The 20,992-nt window shown below is 36.7% G+C and overlaps 1 protein-coding gene and 3 gene segments (V, D, J or C); 3 read left to right on the plus strand and 1 right to left on the minus strand.

Annotated features, from left to right (window-relative positions):
- Positions 1–20,992, minus strand: part of LOC309509298 (H-2 class I histocompatibility antigen, Q10 alpha chain-like) — a 211,420-nt gene that overhangs the window by 100,868 nt on the left and 89,560 nt on the right. The window lies entirely within an intron of this gene.
- On the plus strand, positions 1,443–4,259 carry LOC309509319 (Ig kappa chain V region BS-5-like). The segment is given in 2 exons: positions 1,443–1,555; positions 1,643–4,259.
- Positions 8,290–9,021, plus strand: LOC309509306 (Ig kappa chain V-III region PC 7183-like). The segment is given in 2 exons: positions 8,290–8,353; positions 8,464–9,021.
- LOC309509312 (immunoglobulin kappa variable 4-1-like) lies at positions 19,685–20,304 on the plus strand. The segment is given in 2 exons: positions 19,685–19,846; positions 19,934–20,304.

Genomic DNA, 20,992 nt, shown 5'->3' on the forward strand with positions numbered 1-20,992 from the left:
GTCAGTCAGATTCACTGTAACTGAACTGAAACTGCAGCTGCTCAAACACACACACACACACACACACACACACACACACACACACACACACACACACACACACACACACACACACACACACACACACACACACACACACACACACACACACACACACACACACACAGTCTAGAATGAAAGGCATAAAGCGGTGCAGAAGAGTTTTTCTCCAGTTTAAGCGTTAGAGAGTTAGTGTATTTTTATTGTACTTTTCTTTATTTTTGTAGCTTAGTTAGTTTCTCCCTAATAGTCTGAGGGTTTGTGTGTGTTGTTTTGGCCTTGCTCCCTCTTGAAGTCTTGAAATCCTCCACATTTGTAGAATAAAACTAGTGTTTGACATTGAGTTGTTTTCGGCCGTTGTTAAAGCACTGGTGTTGGGAACTGAAGCTCGCTGTCTCCACACATCACTCCATCTATTATAACTTTATACTTCATTTCTACAAATATAAACCTTTTTACTCCTGAAGTATCAGACAGAGCTGATCATTAAGAGAAATACTATTAAGACCATAACCATCTTTACAGTGTTAACTGACAAACATTCAATGTCTCGAATTACACTCAAGAAGAAACTGAACAAACTGAGAGTGCGTCTTTTCTACAGTCAAACCAAACATTATTCAGACACCAGATATATCATTTTGTAAATTTGTTTTACTAGTGTGTGCAGGACACTATAGTTCATTTATGTAAGTCAGGATAGCAAAATAAAGTAAACTGTGACATATTATACCCAATTCTTCTTCATAAAGTGGAAATTATAAATTGTATACAAAATTTGGGACCAGAAATGATTCAGACACTTTGACCTGAACATGTTTTGCTCAAAGTTATCTGACATTATCAAGATGAATTTGTTCTGACACAGTTTAATATTTGTCATATTTTATTACCATTTTCGAAACTATAGCGGATAAACTGATAATGTGAGAAATGTTGAAGGTCTGAATACATTTTGGTTTGACTGTATATAATTCTATAAAGTATGACATCATCAGTTTGGTGCCGCTGCTGAAAGTGAACCAGTGAAATAAACTAATAGATCATCAGAAGAAAAACTCTCACATCTGTAACATCAGCAGATCAAGCCTCGTCCCTCAAAATTTGGTGATGAACAGCCACGTTTCAATCCAACTACAGTAAAAAAATATTCTCACAACAGATGAATATATATATATATACATTAATACATATAAAATTGGTCTTGTAGATGTATTCAGAACTGAATTGAATTATATCATTTTTAACATCTTGGCTATTGTAGAAGATCAAATATTATGAAAAACATTCATTTTTACTCTGTTCTCACTTCAGTGATTGTGTTTTATGTCTGTTAATGAGTGACTGTCTTCAGGTAAATGATGTGGAGTGTGTTTGCATATTGATCAGATCTTCAGTGTGTGAGAGTGTTTATAGTGCTGTGAGTTTAACACTTCATCACTGACACACACAGCAATCTTCATCAACATGACCTTCATCATCATCTTCATCTGGACTCTCACAGCGTTTGCTCAAGGTTTGTGGAGCACAAGTTTGATATTTATTCATTTATTCAAGTATATTGTCAAAGTTTTGAGTGTATTTTCTTCTTGTTGTGTTTCAGAGTGTAGAGGACAGATCACCGTCACTCAGAGTCCCTCAATAACAGCAGAACAACCAGGAGGAACTGTGAATATCAAATGTAAAACCAGCAGAGATGTGTACTTGAGTGGTCGGGATCATTGTTTAGCCTGGTACTTACAGAAACCTGGAGAAGCTCCTAAACTCCTGATTTATTATGCAAACCGCCTCCAGTCAGGAACTCCATCTAGATTCAGTGGCAGTGGATCTAACAGTGATTTCACTCTGACCATCAGTGGAGTCCAGACTGAAGATGCTGGATATTATTACTGTCAGAGTCGTCACAGTGGTTATGTGTTCACACAGTGATAAAGAGTCGTACAAAAACCTCCGTCAGTCAGAGTCACAGTGACTGAACTGAAACTGCAGCTGCTCAAAGGAGGATTTGAAATAACATCGTCACACTTGCATCTGAAATAAAACCATCTAAATTAATCTGACACTATTAATAATTAAAGAGTTCAGAAAGAGATTTTGTGCTCTTATAGATCAGTGACACATTTGAGATCTGAGTGATTTCAGTTTGCCCTAGTTGCCCCATTTTATTAATAATAGACTTCATAATAGTCATGGTTATTTCATTTGACCATCCTAACATGTCATTTGTTTGCTATGCACTGTATTCTTACTATATACCGCAGACAGTGAGAGTTTTATATTAGCTTGCTGTTTTAACTGTAGCTCTGATAATCAGTTCAGTTTAGACACGCCTCTCCCTCCTCTGCACCAATCAGAAGCCTCTGATAAGAAAGAGTAAGAAAATAATTTTAATTTTGCGCTTTTAACTGATTTTTAATTGAACATGTATTCACAAAACTATGAGAAGGTATAAACTGGGAACTGACGATAACATGACCTGATATACCCCAGTGTAAACTGATGAATATGAACAAACCCATTAAAATGATGAGCAACTGGAACAGGATAAACTATTTCAGCAGGAACTTACAGAAACCTGGAGAAACTCCTGAACTCCTGATTTATTTTACAAACCTCCTCAACAGTGAAAGTGAGCGAGTTAAACTCATATTTCATCATCAGGAGTGATTGTGTTTCTCAATAGAGCAGATGTTCATCATCCTCAGAGTTTGACTCTCTTGTAATACCAGAAACACTTAAAATAACTATTCAGCATAAAAACATGTAGAAAATGATTTCTTTTGCATTTTTAAATGTAGACTTGGTATTTAATGAATGTGGTTTTGGGCAGAAAATTAACTAGTTGGCTAATTGTGTGTTGCTGTGTTAAGAGTTTAGAAAAAGTACTTTAAGTATTGGTAAACACTTGTTAGTAATAAAAAATAAAATAAAATAAAAACTGTAATTCAGTGAATAAGTGGAGCGATACTCAGAGCTGGAGTGGAGTCTCGTGACAGAAGCAGATCCTCCATCATCACACACAGATGTGTTTAACCTGCAGCTTTAGTGCTGGATTTTACAGAGACTCTTTCTGTAAGTTTCATCGTTACGCGACAAGAGACTGATTTGAGTGTAGAGCTGCTCCTTCATATTCAACTACTCTTTAGTCGACTAGAAGAGGCTTAGTCAACTAAAAAGTTTATTCGTTGGTTAGTCACAGAAAAAAAATAAACTTGTGGTGAAGTCACTCAGTCTGTGAGGGACAGATCGTTACCGGCGGGTCTCTGTAATTTGTCAGTGCGCTGTGGCAAGCTTTATGTGTGCGCTTGAGCGCTGATTAGCCGATGTATTATATATCGTCACCTTCCTAAAATAATTGCCCAAGTCATTTTTTTCAGGTTTCTCAGAAAACACAAAAAAAACTGAAAAATAACTTCAGAGGTTGAGTAGATTTCCGTTCTTCTTGATGCAGCTGCCATCTTGAACAGCTTGTAAAATTGTCTTTTGACTTAGGCAAAATAAAACGGCCTAAGTCACACTCTTGACATCGGCCATTACACTACAGTAATGGCCGATGAATTGCAATTGGCCGGGAAGAATTGCATGATCTGTTCAACTGAGGATGAGGGTGATTTTACCAGAGGTGGCCAGCATCATGAGGAGATAACTTATGCAAAAAATCTTAGAAAGGTGACAATATAGGAAATTAAAGGCTTATTATTATGATTTATATGGCTTATTAATATTGTTGGGGATTGCCCCACTGAAAACTGGTGGTGTAACGGTCACAAGCTGGAGTGCCCATGAGAGCCGCCAGAGGGCACTCCACACCAGACTATCTTGTTCACTCAGACTACATTTCCCATAACTCACTGCCCGGACTCATCATCACTGATTGTATTCACCTGTATCTCATTCACCTGTATCTCATCACCTTGTTAGTTTCAGCCTATTTATACCATGTTCATTCATTCACTCACCGCAAAGTCTTGTTTGTGTCACACTGCATTTCTGAGCGTTTTCATGTCTCTTGGTTTTTTGGATTTCTTGCCTGTTCCCTGGATTACTCTTTTGCCTCTGACCCCTGCTTTGTTTGTTTGTTTGTTTGTTTGTTTGTTTGTTTGTTTGTTTGTTTGTTTGTTTGTTTGTTTGGACTGCCTACCTGTGTTTTGACCCATTGCCTGTACTTTGGATTACGCCTTTGGATTGCGCCTTAAATAAAAGCTGCATTTGGATCTGAACCTTCGTGTCTCCGAGCAGTTCGTGACAGGTGGATTATATTATTGACCGCTGCAGAACTCTAGTCAGGGAGTCAGAGTCATCAGACAGAGTTCAGCCGTTTATTGCACAAGAGTGACCGTATAGTGTACTTAAGGTAGTTTCTGAAATAATATAATTATATTTAATTATATATTTATAATTATATATTTTTTTGGAAAACATAACTTTTTAAGAAAAAATACATATATTTATGGAGTATGAAAACTGCAGTTTCAGAAAATAGTAGTGGTCACTCATTTTGTCAATGACTTCTCATATTTTTTTCACGTTTTCACTCAACAGTACTGAAAATTTGTCCTATGGTGTGACATTTAAAAAGTATTAAGAAATTATATTAAATAACATTTAAAAAAAAAACCTTGAGACAGAATTGTTCACATTATTAAAACATTATTTTCTTAAAGTGATATTTATTTTACATGAAAGTACCAATTAGAATCATTTTCACCATGAATAGATGAACTTGATAAACTTTTCCCTACGAATGTCAATAAAACTTTTTCGCCAACCTTACAAAACTGTTTGAAATTGTACCTATCTAAGAGGAGATATTATTGTAACTCCCCTAATGCCAAACTTGACTCTTTTTTTAAAAGATATTTTAAAATATACAGATTTTTCTGTTGTTTTCTGTTTGTTATACCATGGGACAAAACGTCACACCAAAGGACAAAGATAGTCATTGCATAGTCAGAATATATAGTGTTTATTGTAACAATTATAAAGGAGGACATTTGTTTTTTTTTTTGTTGAAACTTTATAAATTTGTTTTAATAGCTTCTTAAGGAGTTCTTGTCCTATTGTGTGACATCTGTGTCCTATGGTGTGACAGGCCAAAGTGTCACACCAAAGGACATTTGAGCTTTTGTGGCAGTTAACCATGCTAATACTAGCTTAACTGTCATAAGCAATTGGCATGATACATTTGCATAATATTAGATAGTCCTGCTGTTAAAAATACAAATTTGAATTAAAAAATGAAATTTTGGGGTGTCACACCAAAGGACAAAAAAACTTAACAACTTCAGTGGTCTGAAAACATGGTTAAATATTTGAACAATTCTGAGAGAAACACTTACCATGTGCACTGACCTTGAATGGGGTCTTTCAACTAAATGTAGTTGTCCATGATATTGCCCAACTTAATATCAGGTTATTGCATAACGCCAAAGGACATTTTTTTCTGTGACAAACTTTATGAAATTCCTACACTTTTAGAAATGTATGTATAGGAAAAGTGATGGCCACTTAGTGAAATAGACACTTGCAAAATTATGCCAGGAGTGTTCATTAAGATTTTTAAACATTATTTTCTTTATTTATAAAAGTTAATATTTATGAAATAATTTTGTCTACCGTCACACCATAGGACGATTTTGAGATTTGGCTCAAAGTTGTAAAAATATAAATAATAACTCGGGTATTAAAACAACAAATTCCTGTAAAACAAGAAAATGTTTAACCATTTACAGTATTCTAAATGATGAAAATGTGAAATAAATTATTTTTTATCTTCTGTGACGGTGAAAAACTGCCACGTCAACTACCCATAAACATCTCTGTAAAGTGCACTTATGAAATATAAATCGAGAAATATTTAGTATGAGTCTGCAATAACAAACTGCATAATGCAATGAAATTGACAAAAACACCAAAATATGGATTATAGAAATTGGACTGTCTCATTAATACAGGCGGTAATAAATGACAACCAGTGAAGGATATTATCCACGGAGAAATGCACTTCAAGGTAATAACTAGTAAACATGAACAATACGAGCCGCGATGCTAGCGGGATAATCCGCTCGTTAAGCAGGATCAAATTACACTTCGCTAAACATCAACTACACCACAAACATGGTCTAACTTAGCGCAGTTGGGATACAGTGTAACAATCTGTGATATTAACAATATACATAGAAGGAAAACTTACTTTGTCACAAACTTTCTCTTGCACATAAACACTGAACATGAATGCGTGCGCGCGATATGATCCCTCAACTGGAGTAGCTTTAGTGAATAGGCAATTACACTGAGTCCGTACGTGCTGAGAACGCGGTACTACGTTATTTGCGTACAACACAACTTAATACGTCACACACGTAGCCAACTTAATATTTAAAGGGAGAGAATTCACAACAAATATACATGTGTGATTAGTCGACTAATCGCTTAAATGAACGACTACTAGTCGACTTGAAAAATCTTTAGTCGAGGGCAGCTCTACTTCAGAGAGTCAGTGGCTGCGTCCCAATTCAGAGTCTGGATCCTTCGAAGGCTGTGAAGGGCGGACTGAGTGTTACAGTAAATGGGAAATGTGAGTGTTGTTTCACAGAAAATAAAGACACATTTGAAGGAGCCTTTGAATTGAGACAGACTTCGTCGAGCCGCTGTGATGCAATCGGCCTTCGAAGGATGAAGTCTCTGAATCGGTAGAAAAAGCTGAAAGAAGCGCTGAAATCACACACTCTCTTGAGTAGATACTTATTTTGATTTGAGTAATTACTTCACGTCCGCTAAAAAAGTCAGTTCTATATAGAATAAATAAGTGTAGTATGAATGTAATCTGGACGTACTACATTCGCCATGTTGTCATTATCATGTGATCTACCTGCGTCAGTTACATCTCTTTACTGTCATTCACAGATCCTCTCCTGTGGCCTCATGGGATAGTAAAGTCCATCGTATCACACTTCAGAATCTCTCCAAAAGTAGTCGGACATCCGAGTACTTTTTGCTTTTATGAGTATTGTCAATTCGGACATCCTTCTTTTGTCACATACTGTTTTTTGCCTACTATATAGAAGGGAAGATGTGATTTCGGATTCAGCCATTAACTTTATCATCCGATTAAAACACTGATTCATTCAGGAACTATTGTGAAAGTGACATATGAAGGCCAAGTGTGGAAACCCATACTCAGAGTTTGTCCTCTGCATTAAACCTATCTGACTCTCTCTAACTATTAGGCCACGATTGTGTTTCTCAGAGTCGCACTGGTTTGTTTTACTGTGGTTTCATTTGGAAATATTTCAGTCAGCCATAACTTTCAATTAGTAAATAACTACTGGCAATATAAATTACTAAAATGTAAAGTACTTAATAATAGATCCTTGTTCATTAAACTGTTGTATCAAAGCAATATCACACTCACACTTTGGTCTGATATTCAGCAAATAATTGCTTTATATCAATAAAGGATCATATTAATGTGAACTTGTGAAATGTTTTGTGAAATCTCAATGAAACTGCACATTAAAGCAACATCATGGAGTTTTTCAACCTTCATAATATATTTCCAAGACCCTTGTGATGGTACATCGACTTACAATAGGTTGAATGACACGTCTGCCATAGCCTGACGGGGTCTGTATTGGTCCAGCATGAGCTCGCTGGCGTGAGCTAAAGTAGGAGGAGGGGTGCCCGACCGATGCTGACTTGGCCGTCATGCTGTTAGACTAGTAAGTATATTGCTTGCATACTATCTCTAGTTTTTTTAATTTGTTGTCTGCCTGGCTATGTTACGGAAGCTATCTGGTCCTCCATTTATCTTCATGAATCAAGTAATGCTAGTAGAGGAGCGAATTATCAATCTGGTAGCTAGTAAACGCTAACATGCTAGTTTTTGATGAAAAAATAAAACCCATGAAATTATATTCATATGACATGCTGAAGTCTGCCCAAGAGTTGAGAACTCCTTCTGCAGAGTTCGGGGGTATCGGCTTGTCAACAAATGCACGTGTATCTCCTGGTGTAACCATGACAGATTTTACAACAGTAGTAGAAGACAATACTGTTTCCCAACTGTAGGGGGACCCCGAGAGCAAAACTTACATGGTGTTGCTTTAAACCAACTTAAATCTGTGACTCCTGAAGCGTTTGCATAGAGTGTGTTTTACATGAGCGACACACGCTTCAGTGCTCTGCATGTGTTTATAACTCTGTCAAACATAAAACATGATCAACAACTGTTTTTCACTAGAACTGAACCTTCAACCTACAAAAATGACTTTCATCACCATATTGATCTGGACGCTGGCAGTGTTATGTCGAGGTTTGTGTCAGTCAAGATTACAAACGTTATTCACTCGTTATCTTTATGTGTGTTGTGAAGATATAAGGTTGTAAAAGTGTTTGTGATTTCTAATCTTTCTCTCTTGTCAGAATCTGTTGGGCAGGAGACAGTGACTCAAACTCCCTCAGAGCGGCTCTATGAAACTGGACAATCAGTCACTGTAACCTGTAAAACTAGCAGTGATCCAGACTGCTGTTATAGTGATGATGATGGTGATGGAAAACCCCTTCTTAGCTGGTACTTACAGAAACCTGGAGAAGCTCCTAAACTCCTGATTTATTACACAAACCGCCTCCAGTCAGGAACTCCATCTAGATTCAGTGGCAGTGGATCTAACAGTGATTTCACTCTGACCATCAGTGGAGTCCAGACTGAAGATGCTGGACATTATTACTGTCAGAGTGTACATGAAGTCAACAGTGACTATGTGTTCACACAGTGATAAAGAGTCGTACAAAAACCTCCGTCAGTCAGAGTCACAGTGATTGAACAAACTGCAGCTGCTCAAACACTTCATCTCTCACACACACACACACACACACACACACACACACACACACACACACACACACACACACACACACACACACACACACACACACACACACACACACACACACACACACACACACACACACACACACACACACAGATGTGTGACTCAACTGCAGATCTTCTCAACATCAACCATGATTGATCAAAAAAGAGCCACAAAATCTTCATCTAAAAAATAGTCCAAAGAATTAATCTTAAAAATAAATACTTGATATTGAATGAAGGCTGAAATCCTTTGTTTCATAAACAGTCCCAAAATACATTCATCACATTTACAAACACATGTGATATAAACTCTGCTAATTCTATTGTCCTGCTTTATAATGAAATCTTCAGCCAGATTTAGATGGTCATTCTCTATTGGATGACCTTTGACCTGTTATACAGTATCATGGATGATATAAATCTGCAGCACAGGTATTAAATTCTCTCAGCATCAAAGTCTGAATGAAACTGATCATTAAAACAGTGTTTAGAGCGAGAAGATCGACCCAAAATAACATGAAGTAAATCATGAGTTTCTGTTTCTGAAAATGATCCACAGAAGTTTATTAGCAAAGACACTAAAAGACAAAACAGTGTTTCTTCTGTCTTCAGGGAAATGATGTGGAGTGTGTTTGCATATTGATCAGATCTTCAGTGTGTGAGAGTGTTTATAGTGCTGTGAGTTTAACACTTCATCACTGACACACACAACAATCTTCATCAACATGACCTTCATCATCATCTTCATCTGGACTCTGTTATACTGCTTTATACTACAAGGTGAACAGTTTATATTCTAAATAAATCATTTAAATAATATGATTTGTTTTAAATTGACTAATAAACTTTATGGACTGATAAATTAATTGTTTTTCAGGCTGTAGATCTCAGATCACAGTGACTCAGACTCCTTCAGTGAAACCTGCCAAACCAGGAGAAACTGTAGAGATGAGCTGTAAACTCAGTAGTAATGTAGCAACCTGCAGCTCGAGACCCTGTATGTTCTGGTACTTACAGAAATCTGGAGAAGCTCCTAAACTCCTGATTTATCAAGCAAATGTCCTCCAGTCAGGAACTCCATCTAGATTCAGTGGCAGTGGATCTAACAGTGATTTCACTCTGACAATCAGTGGAGTCCAGACTGAAGATGCTGGACATTATTACTGTAAGAGTATACATGTCATCGACGGTAAAAATGTGTTCACACAGTGATAAAGAGTCGTACAAAAACCTCCGTCAGTCAGAGTCACAGTGACTGAACTGAAACTGCAGCTGCTCAAACACTTTCACACACACGCACGCACGCACACACACACACGCACGCACGCACGCACGCACACACACGCACGCACACACACACACACACACACACACACACACACACACACACACACACACACACACACAGTCTAGAATGAAAGGCATAAAGCGGTGCAGAAGAGCGACTGAAGCTGATGTGGAGTCGAGCCATTTCCTTTATATCTGGTTTTCTCCAGTTTAAGCGTTAGAGAGTTAGTGTATTTTTATTGTACTTTTCTTTATTTTTGTAGCTTAGTTAGTTTCTCCCTAATAGTCTGAGGGTTTGTGTGTGTTGTTTTGGCCTTGCTCCCTCTTGAAGTCTTGAAATCCTCCACATTTGTAGAATAAAACTAGTGTTTGACATTGAGTTGTTTTCGGCCGTTGTTAAAGCACTGGTGTTGGGAACTGAAGCTCGCTGTCTCCACACATCACTCCATCTATTATAACTTTATACTTCATTTCTACAAATATAAACCTTTTTACTCCTGAAGTATCAGACAGAGCTGATCATTAAGAGAAATACTATTAAGACCATAACCATCTTTACAGTGTTAACTGACAAACATTCAATGTCTCGAATTACACTCAAGAAGAAACTGAACAAACTGAGAGTGCGTCTTTTCTACAGTCAAACCAAACATTATTCAGACACCAGATATATCATTTTTATATATATTTTTAATAGAATGTGCAGGACACTATAGTTCATTTATGTAAGTGAGGATAGCAAAATAAAGTAAACTGTGTCATATTATACCCAATAATTCTTCATAAAGTGGAAATGATAAATTTTATAAAAAATTTGGGACCAAAAATGATTCAGACACTTTGACCTGAACATGTTTTGCTCAAAGTTATCTGACATTATCAAGATGAATTTGTTCTGACACAGTTTAATATTTGTCATATTTTATTACCATTTTCTAAACTATAGCGGATAAACTGATAATGTGAGAAATGTTGAAGGTCTGAATACATTTTGGTTTGACTGTATATAGTTTTAGTTTTAAGTATATCATCATCAGTTTGGTGCCGCTGCTGAAAGTGAACCAGTGAAATAAACTAATAGATCATCAGAAGAAAAACCTCCTGAACGCTTCACTAACTGAACTTCAGATCAACAACAAACACATCAACTCTCTGCAGAAACTCACTGACTTCCCCTGCTTTATGAAGCTCATCATCACTGAATTACTAACTGAATTTATTAAAGTCAACATGTTTATATCATGTGTGACTCTCAATCAAACTCAGTTATTCAGTGACTGACAGAGACTCGTGTGTGTGATGATCCTCATGTCTGTTCAGAAACTGCAGGAACACACATGGATTTGGTGTAAAATTTGGGGATTAACAGCGACGTTTCACTCCAACTACAGTAAAAATATTCTCAAAGTCTCACAGCAGATATTCAGGTTAATATACTAAAGTTGGTATTATAGATGTATTGAGAATTAAATTGAATGATATCATTTGAACATTTTGTAGAAGGTCATTATATTATGAAAAAGACAGATTTTTTTCACTTCAGTGATTGTGTTTTGTGTCTGTTAATGAGTGACTGTCTTCAGGTAAATGATGTGGAGTGTGTTTGCATATTGATCAGATCTTCAGTGTGTGAGAGTGTTTATAGTGCTGTGAGTTTAACACTTCATCACTGACACACACAACAATCTTCATCAACATGACCTTCATCATCATCTTCATCTGGACTCTCACAGCGTTTGCTCAAGGTTTGTGGAGCACAAGTTTGATATTATTTCATTTCTTCAAGTATATTGTCAAAGTTTTGAGTGTATTTTCTTCTTGTTGTGTTTCAGAGTGTAGAGGACAGATCACCGTCACTCAGAGTCCCTCAATAACAGCAGAACAAGGAGGAGGAACTGTGAATATCAAATGTAAAACCAGCAGAGATGTGAGGAGATGGAGTAGTGGGAATGAAGGTTTAGCCTGGTACTTACAGAAACCTGGAGAAACTCCTAAACTCCTGATTTATTATGTAAAAACCCTCCAGTCAGGAACTCCATCTAGATTCAGTGGCAGTGGATCTAACAGTGATTTCACTCTGACCATCAGTGGAGTCCAGACTGAAGATGCTGGACATTATTACTGTCAGAGTTACTATTGCAGAACAAATTCTGATAATAATTGTTTGGGTGATCTTACATTCACACAGTGATAAAGAGTCGTACAAAAACCTCCGTCAGTCAGAGTCACAGTGACTGAACTGAAACTGCAGCTGCTCAAAGGAGGATCTGAAATAACATCGTCACACTTGCATCTGAAATAAAACCATCTAAATTAATCTGACACTCTTAATAATTATAGAGTTCAGAAAGAGATTTTGTGCTCTTATAGATCAGTGACACATTTGAGATCTGAGTGATTTCAGTTTGCTCTAGTTGCCGCCTTTTATCAATAATAGATCTTAATTTTCATAATATTCCATGATTATTTCATTTGACCATCCTAACATGTAATTTGTTTACTATTCACTGTATTCTGCAGACAGTAAGAGTTTCATATTAGCTTGCGGTTTTAATTATAACCTTGATTAACAGTTCAGTTTAGACACGCCTCTCCCTCCTCTGCACCAATCAGACGCCTCTGATAAGAAAGAGATACGAATTTTTATTTGTGCTTTTACCTGATTTTTTTTTTTTTGAAAACATATTCACAAAACTATGAGATGGTTATTGTAGGTAATTGAAGATTACTGTAATTCAGTGAATAAGTGGAGCGATACTCAGAGCTGGAGTGGAGTCTCGTGACAGAAGCAGATCCTCCATCATCACACACAGATGTGTTTAACCTGCAGCTTTAGTGCTGGATTTTACAGAGACTCTTTCTGCAAGTTTCATCGTTACGCGACAAGAGACTGATTTGAGTGTAGAGCTGCTCCTTCATATTCAACTACTCTTTAGTCGACTAGAAGAGGCTTAGTCGACCAAAAATTGTATTCGCCGGTTAGTCGCAGTAAAAACCCTGTGAGGGACAGATTGTTAACGGCGGTTGTTTCTGGTAATTACAGTATGTCAGGCAGGAAACCCAATCCTTTCTTCCATCGACCTTAAATATTTCATATCATTTGAAACATGTCAGTAGTAGCAATTGTACACGGCTGCTCGCTCTAACGTTAACCTAGATAAATGTGTGCTATTATTAGGCGCATCTCCAAGTGTGTGTGTGGAGTGAAGCTGAAGTATAGCGCTTTACTGCACGACATGAGGCGCCGGCACAATTACTTGCATTGTTTCCTGATAACAGCTGAAACAACTTCAAATACTTCATCATATTTTGTCAATCAGATAAGAGTAACACATCATTCAAAACTAAATTGTCTACTTTTATTTGTGTAAACTCATAACAAGAAAATTGAAGAAAACAAACAGGAAGTATTTTCTGCCGTCTCGTTCTCTGTGAACTGCAGCATGTAAAAAAAAAATAACTAAAACTCAGTGTATACTTGCCTCACAATCATGAGAAATATATCTATAGAAAGCTTGAAATGTCAAGCGATTGTCGACCAATTCCAGTGGAAAACAAATATTCTCAGAATATGTAATCCGTATGAAATCCGCACTGGAGATCACGAGCATCGTCGACTTAATCTCTGCAGCCGACAACACAGAAAACATTATCAATAAACTATTCAAATGTTTAGACATTCTCATTGCAGTTTTTTCAGGACACATTCATAATCATTACTTTTGCCGGTGCGCTGTGGCAAGCTTTATGTGTGCGCTTGAGAGCTGATTAGGCGATATATTATATATCGACAATTAAAGGCTCATTAATATGATTTATATGGCTTATTAAAAGACACGTGCGATTAATCGGCGAATGAAATGAACGACTACTAGTCGACTTGAAAAATCCTTAGTCGAGGGAATCTCTACTTGAGAGAGTAAATGGATGCGTCCCGATTCAGAGTCTGGATCCTTCGAAGGCCGTGAAGGGCGGACCGAGTGTGGAATGGGACGGTCTCTATAGAGGATTGTTCTTGTCGCCTAGCAACAGTGACAGCTGCCGTTGATGAGTGACAGTAGCGTTTGTACTAAACTTTTTTGAAAGTTATATAAAACTGCCTGAAAACAAAGCAGGGTTCACAAACTGTCTAAATATGTTTACCATAATAATCCATTTCTCTATATAATAGAGTATAAACTATATATAATCTATATAAACTATATATAAAGATATAAGTCAACATTTGAACCACTTTAAAGTTTTGTTTTATTTTTACATTTGTATCATTAGAAATTTGAGTATGTTGAAACCCAACACTTTTAAAAATAGTGAATACTTTTTCACAATACATTTAAAAGTGTAATTCGGCAATTTCTTTAAAATAAATCACCTTTTTGCCTACTCTTTTCAGACTGTTTTTCGCCTCTATATAGTAGTGAAGTATTATTTCAGATGCAGCCATTAACTTTATCATCCGATCTAAAACACTGATTCATTCAGGAACTATTGTGTTTCCCAGAGTCTCTCTGTGTTTTATTCTACTGTGGCTTCGTTTGGAAATGTTGGCCGAACAGAAACAGACAAAGTAACTGGCAATATAAATGACAAAAATGTAAAATACTCAATAATGGATTCTTGTTCATTAAGCTGTTGTATAAAAGCAATATCGCACTCGCTATCGTCATGCTGGTCTGATATTCGGAATAAACAGCGCTCTTGCTCGTCTGATGTTGCTTTATATCAGTAAAGGATCATATTAACATGTGAACTCGTGAAATGTTTTGTGAAGTCTCAATGAAACGCCACATTAAACTTAAATCTGTGACTCCTGAAGCGTTTGCATAGAGTGTGTTTTACATGAGCGACACACGCTTCAGTGCTCTGCATGTGTTTATAACTCTGTCAAACATCAAACATGATCAACAACTGTTTTTCACTAGAACTGAACCTTCAACCTACAAAAATGACTTTCATCACCATATTGATCTGGACGCTGGCAGTGTTATGTCGAGGTTTGTGTCAGTCAAGATTACAAACGTTATTCACTCGTTATCTTTATGTGTGTTGTGAAAAAATAGTTGTGAAAGTGTTTGTGATTTCTAATCTTTCTCTCTTGTCAGAATCTGTTGGGCAGGAGACAGTGACTCAAACTCCCTCAGAGCGGCTCTCTCAAACTGGACAATCAGTCACTGTAAACTGTATATTTAACAGAGATTCCTGCTGTACTAGTGGTGGACAACCCGCTCTTAGCTGGTACTTACAGAAACCTGGAGAAGCTCCAAAACTCCTGATTTATTATACAAACCGCCTCCAGTCAGGAACTCCATCTAGATTCAGTGGCAGTAAATCATCTGGGAGAGATTTCACTCTGACCATCAGTGGAGTCCAGACTGAAGATGCTGGACATTATTACTGTCAGAATGTATTCAGCACAAACAGTGGTTATGTGATCACACAGTGATAAAGAGTCGTACAAAAACCTCCGTCAGTCAGAGTCACAGTGACTGAACTGAAACTGCAGCTGCTCAAATACTTTCACACACACTTTCTCGCACTCACACACTCAACAGAAACACAAATATAAACTTAATATCAATTTTGCTGCACTTTATTAATATTACTGAAGATAATAAGAAATTATTTTGATCATATTTTTTTTATATAATTGATGGTTTATCTATTCTCATATGGTTGTTTATGTATTTTTATAAAGCATGATTATTTGTCCTTCCTAATCATACACTCGTACTGTAAAGTGAATCATAAACATGTTGTTGCTTGAATAGATTATTAATCATCTTCCATAAAGCCGCTGTTTAGATCATCATGTACAAGAGTCACAGATGAACTGATTCAGTGAAAGAGAGAAACCTTATTTAACATGATCAGACGCTCCACCGTCCCACAATCAGTCTGTCTGTAACCATTCACTGTTTTCTGGATGCATTAATTATGAATCCAGCGATGCGTCTGAGTCTCACATGAGCAGAAGACAGATCTCTCACAACAAAACTTCAGTCTCGAGTCAAACACACTTAAAACATTCATAAAGATGTTATTGCTCGACACTGAAATAAAGCGCTTCATTGTGTGGAAACTTCACTGTTATTTTTACAAGATAAAATACTGCAGTTTTACTGAAATCATTGTTTATTTGGGCGAGACGACATTTAAGGGGTTTTAGGAAACAGATGATTTTCTGTTATTTGCATATGAGACTTTGAATGTATCAGCTATTATTTTAATATGTGGATAGTTTACTGAAATTTTTAAATACGGAATACATTTCCTAGGTATTTTATAGGCGCATTGCACTCTGTGAATTAGTTTGTGAATTTCAATTCAAAATGCATTGTGAATTAGAAGGAAATCTATGAATCGTGAATTGAATCAGATCACCATCTACCCAAAGATTTACACCTCTAGTCCAGTCACACATGATCTACCAGTGAAGAGTCTCATTACGTTATATAAGTCATACAAGTCATATAAATCTATCACTCAAACTTCAAAACTGTCTCATCCCTCCATCAGCAGAAGTGAAACTGCTCCAGTTCAAAGCGTTGAACCAGTAAAAGAGTGAAACTGGGAGTTTGAGGTGAAAATCTAATTTGCATTGTCAGGTTTAGTGATTGTGACGGTCTCAGAATAGAGCAGCTCGTCTCCAGTGACCATGTTCAAACCCCAAGAGCTTCATTTCACATTTACTGCTGAATGTAAAACATTATGAATGTGAACTATGGATTGAAATGTAATAAACATAGAATATCACCAAATATGACATTCATAATATAGCAGACAAAATTACATTTAAATGCATGAATGCGTGCAATCAGTCAGTAAAATATGTGACAATAAATAAGAGTTGAAGTAAAGTAAAGCAAATAAAGCATTTCAATCATGTATTTTTGTAATAAATTAAGAATATTGTTGCCAAATGCTGTTAAATAACCTTAAAACTCCTTCTAAAAACACACACATCATACGTTTTTATTCGATAATTTAAGAAAGACTTACAGCTTCTGATCGTCAATTCAGTTCCTCCACCGAAAGTGAACCACAGTGTTTCATTCTAGTGAAAGAGTCGTACAAAAACCTCAGTCACACTCAAACGAACACACACACACACACACACACACACACACACACACACACACACACAGACACACACACACACACACACACACACACACACACTGATATGAGACTCAACAGCAGATCTTCTCAACATCAACCCTGTTTCATCGAAAAAGAGCCACAATATATATTCATCACATTTACAAAATACATGTTACTTTAAACTATGCTAATTGTCCTGCTTTATAATGAACTCTACAGCCAGATTTAGATGGCCATTCTCTATTGGATGACCTTTGACCTGTTATACAGTATCATGGATGATATAAATCTGCAGCACAGGTATTAAATTCTCTCAGCATCAAAGTCTGAATGAAACTGATCATTAAAACAGTGTTTAGAGCGAGAAGATCGACCCAAAATAACATGAAGTAAATCATGAGTTTCTGTTTCTGAAAATGATCCACAGAAGTTTATTAGCAAAGACACTAAAAGACAAAACAGTGTTTCTTCTGTCTTCAGGGAAATGATGTGGATTGTGTTTGCATATTGATCAGATCTTCAGTGTGTGAGAGTGTTTATAGTGCTGTGAGTTTAACACTTCATCACTGACACACACAACAATCTTCATCAACATGACCTTCATCATCATCTTCATCTGGACTCTGTTATACTGCTTTATACTACAAGGTGAACAGTTTATATTCTAAATAAATCATTTAAATAATATTTTTTTAACACAGCTTTAAATTGACTAATAAATAAAAAAACTTTATGGACTGATAAATGAATTGTGTTTCAGGCTGTAGATCTCAGTTCATAGTGACTCAGACTCCTGTGAAACCTGCCAAACCAGGAGAAACTGTAGAGATGAGCTGTAAACTCAGTGTTGATACATACTGCAGCCCGAGACCCTGTGTGTCCTGGTACTCACAGAAACCTGGAGAAGCTCCTAAACTCCTGATTCATTCAGCAAGCGGCCGTCAGTCAGGAACTTCATCTAGATTCAGTGGCAGTGGATCTAAAAGAGATTTCACTCTGACCATCAGTGGAGTCCAGACTGAAGATGCTGGACATTATTACTGTCAGAGTCGCCACTGGATCAACAGTAAAGGTGTGTTCACACAGTGATAAAGAGTCGTACAAAAACCTCCGTCAGTCAGAGTCACAGTGACTGAACTGAAACTGCAGCTGCTCAAACACTTTCACACTCAACAGTGAAGAAACGACTCAATATGATCTTATTGAACATCATTTTCTGGAGCTTCATCAGTTTTTCACCTTTTTGATTGTGATTTTTCAAAATTCATATTTGGATTTTCTGCATTTATGATTTCATATATTCTTCTTTCTAAACTGAATCACCAGCATCTTAAATCTGTGCTTGATCAGTTTAATCAGTTATTTAGTCCCCATAGATCTGAACACACTTTATTAACATAAGATTATATCTAACCAGAGGCCACGACCATTACCATAGAACTAAGCTGACTAACTTAACTACTTCTAATGGTAACTTTGTATAATTATTCCATGTTTTCACACGTACACTTTGTTAGAATAATGCTCACCCTGTTTAGATTAGTCTATATTGACTACGATGTGTTAGTCGGATCTCTGAAACTTCAGTCGGCGAGCTCCTCTGCTCCTCCTCGGCTGAATGCCAGTCCGTTACTAACCTGAGTGTAGAGTTGTGGTGTTAAGGACTTAATGTAATCTACCAGAGTTAATCATTTCAGAGTAAATCAGAATAAATCCAAATGTAACAACTGATTATTATTCAGGTAAATGTGTCATGTCAATTACATAATCAATTAAAAGATAATCAATACAAAACATCAAATGCTCAGCGATAAAGAGTAAAAGATGCATAAACCTGACATTAGAAAAATACATGATGCCGAGTGTCTTGAGGACGTTCAGCATCACGGGCCGATCTTGGCTACAGAATCACCCGAAACTCTTGAGGCATTTTCCTCCTCAGACCAAGACAAAACATCCTCAATGTGGAGAATCAACTTACAACAGGAGTTTGCATTGACTAGAGTTATAGACACAGTGAGTTCACACCTCATCGAGGAACAGGAGGAAGTCTGGATGAAGGACCCATTAAACAAAGTGTGTGATGATCCTCATGTCTGTTCATAAACTGCAGGAACACACATGGATTTGGTGTATAATTTAGGGATTAACAGCGACGTTTCACTCCAACTACAGTAAAAATATTCTCACAGCAGATATTCAGGTTCATATACTGAAGTTGATCTTGTAGATGTATTCAGAACTGAATTGAATCATATCATTTTTAACATCTTGGCTATTGTAGAAGATCAAATATTATGAAAAACTTTATTTTTTTACTCTGTTCTCACTTCAGTGATTGTGTTTTCTGTTTTGTGTCTGTTAATGAGAGACTGTCTTCAGGGAAATGATGTGGAGTGTGTTTGCATATTGATCAGATCTTCAGTGTGTGAGAGTGTTTATAGTGCTGTGAGTATAACACTTCATCACTGACAAACACAACAATCTTCATCAACATGACCTTCATCATCATCTTCATCTGGACTCTCACAGCGTTTGCTCAAGGTTTGTGGAGCACAAGTTTGATATTAATTCATTTCTTCAAGTATATTGTCAAAGTTTTGAGTGTATTTTCTTCTTGTTGTGTTTCAGAGTGTAGAGGACAGATCACCGTCACTCAGAGTCCCTCAATAACAGCAGAACAACCAGGAGGAACTGTGAATATCAAATGTAAAACCAGCAGAGATGTGTACAATGATGGTTCTGATGATCTCTTAGCCTGGTACTTACAGAAACCTGGAGAAGCTCCTAAACTCCTGATTTATTGGACCAATCGCCGTCAGTCAGGAACTCCATCTAGATTCAGTGGCAGTGGATCTAAAAGTGATTTCACTCTGACCATCAGTGGAGTCCAGACTGAAGATGCTGGACATTATTACTGTCAGAGTTATCATTGCAGAACAAATTCTTATGGCTCTTGTGTGGGTGATTATACATTCACACAGTGATAAAGAGTCGTACAAAAACCTCCGTCAGTCAGAGTCACAGTGACTGAACTGAAACTGCAGCTGCTCAAAGGAGGATCTGAAATAACATCGTCACACTTGCATCTGAAATAAAACCATCTAAATTAATCTGACACTCTTAATAATTATAGAGTTCAGAAAGAGATTTTGTGCTCTTATAGATCAGTGACACATTTGAGATCTGAGTGATTTCAGTTTGCCCTAGTTGCCCCCTTTTATTAATAATAGATCTTAATTTTCATAATACTCCATGGTTGTTTCATTTGACCATCCTAACATTTAATTCCAAGTGAAGTGACTATTTTAATTCCAAGTATTCTCGTCGCTTGATAAACTTCAGGTTGATCCACTGGAGTCACTTGGACTATTTTAACGATGTCTTTACTAACTTTTCTGGGCCGGCAGATGAAATTACCTAGAAGCCTATGAAGGAGTGAGACAGCTCTCAGATTTCATCAAAAATATCTTAATATTTGTATTTACGTAATATATAATATATATATATATATTACTTAATATCTTAATTTTTTATTTTCTGCATTTATGATTTAATATATTCTTCATTCTAAACTGAAGCATGTTGAGCAGTTTAATAAGTCAATTGATTTATTAAGTTCAACCCTCATAATGCAGATATTAACAGCATCATATAAACACATCCCTCAACTTCAGAGCTGATGATAAT

Source organism: Leuciscus leuciscus (assembly GCF_965113295.1).
Source record: "Leuciscus leuciscus genome assembly, chromosome: 11".
NCBI lineage: Eukaryota > Metazoa > Chordata > Actinopteri > Cypriniformes > Leuciscidae > Leuciscus > Leuciscus leuciscus.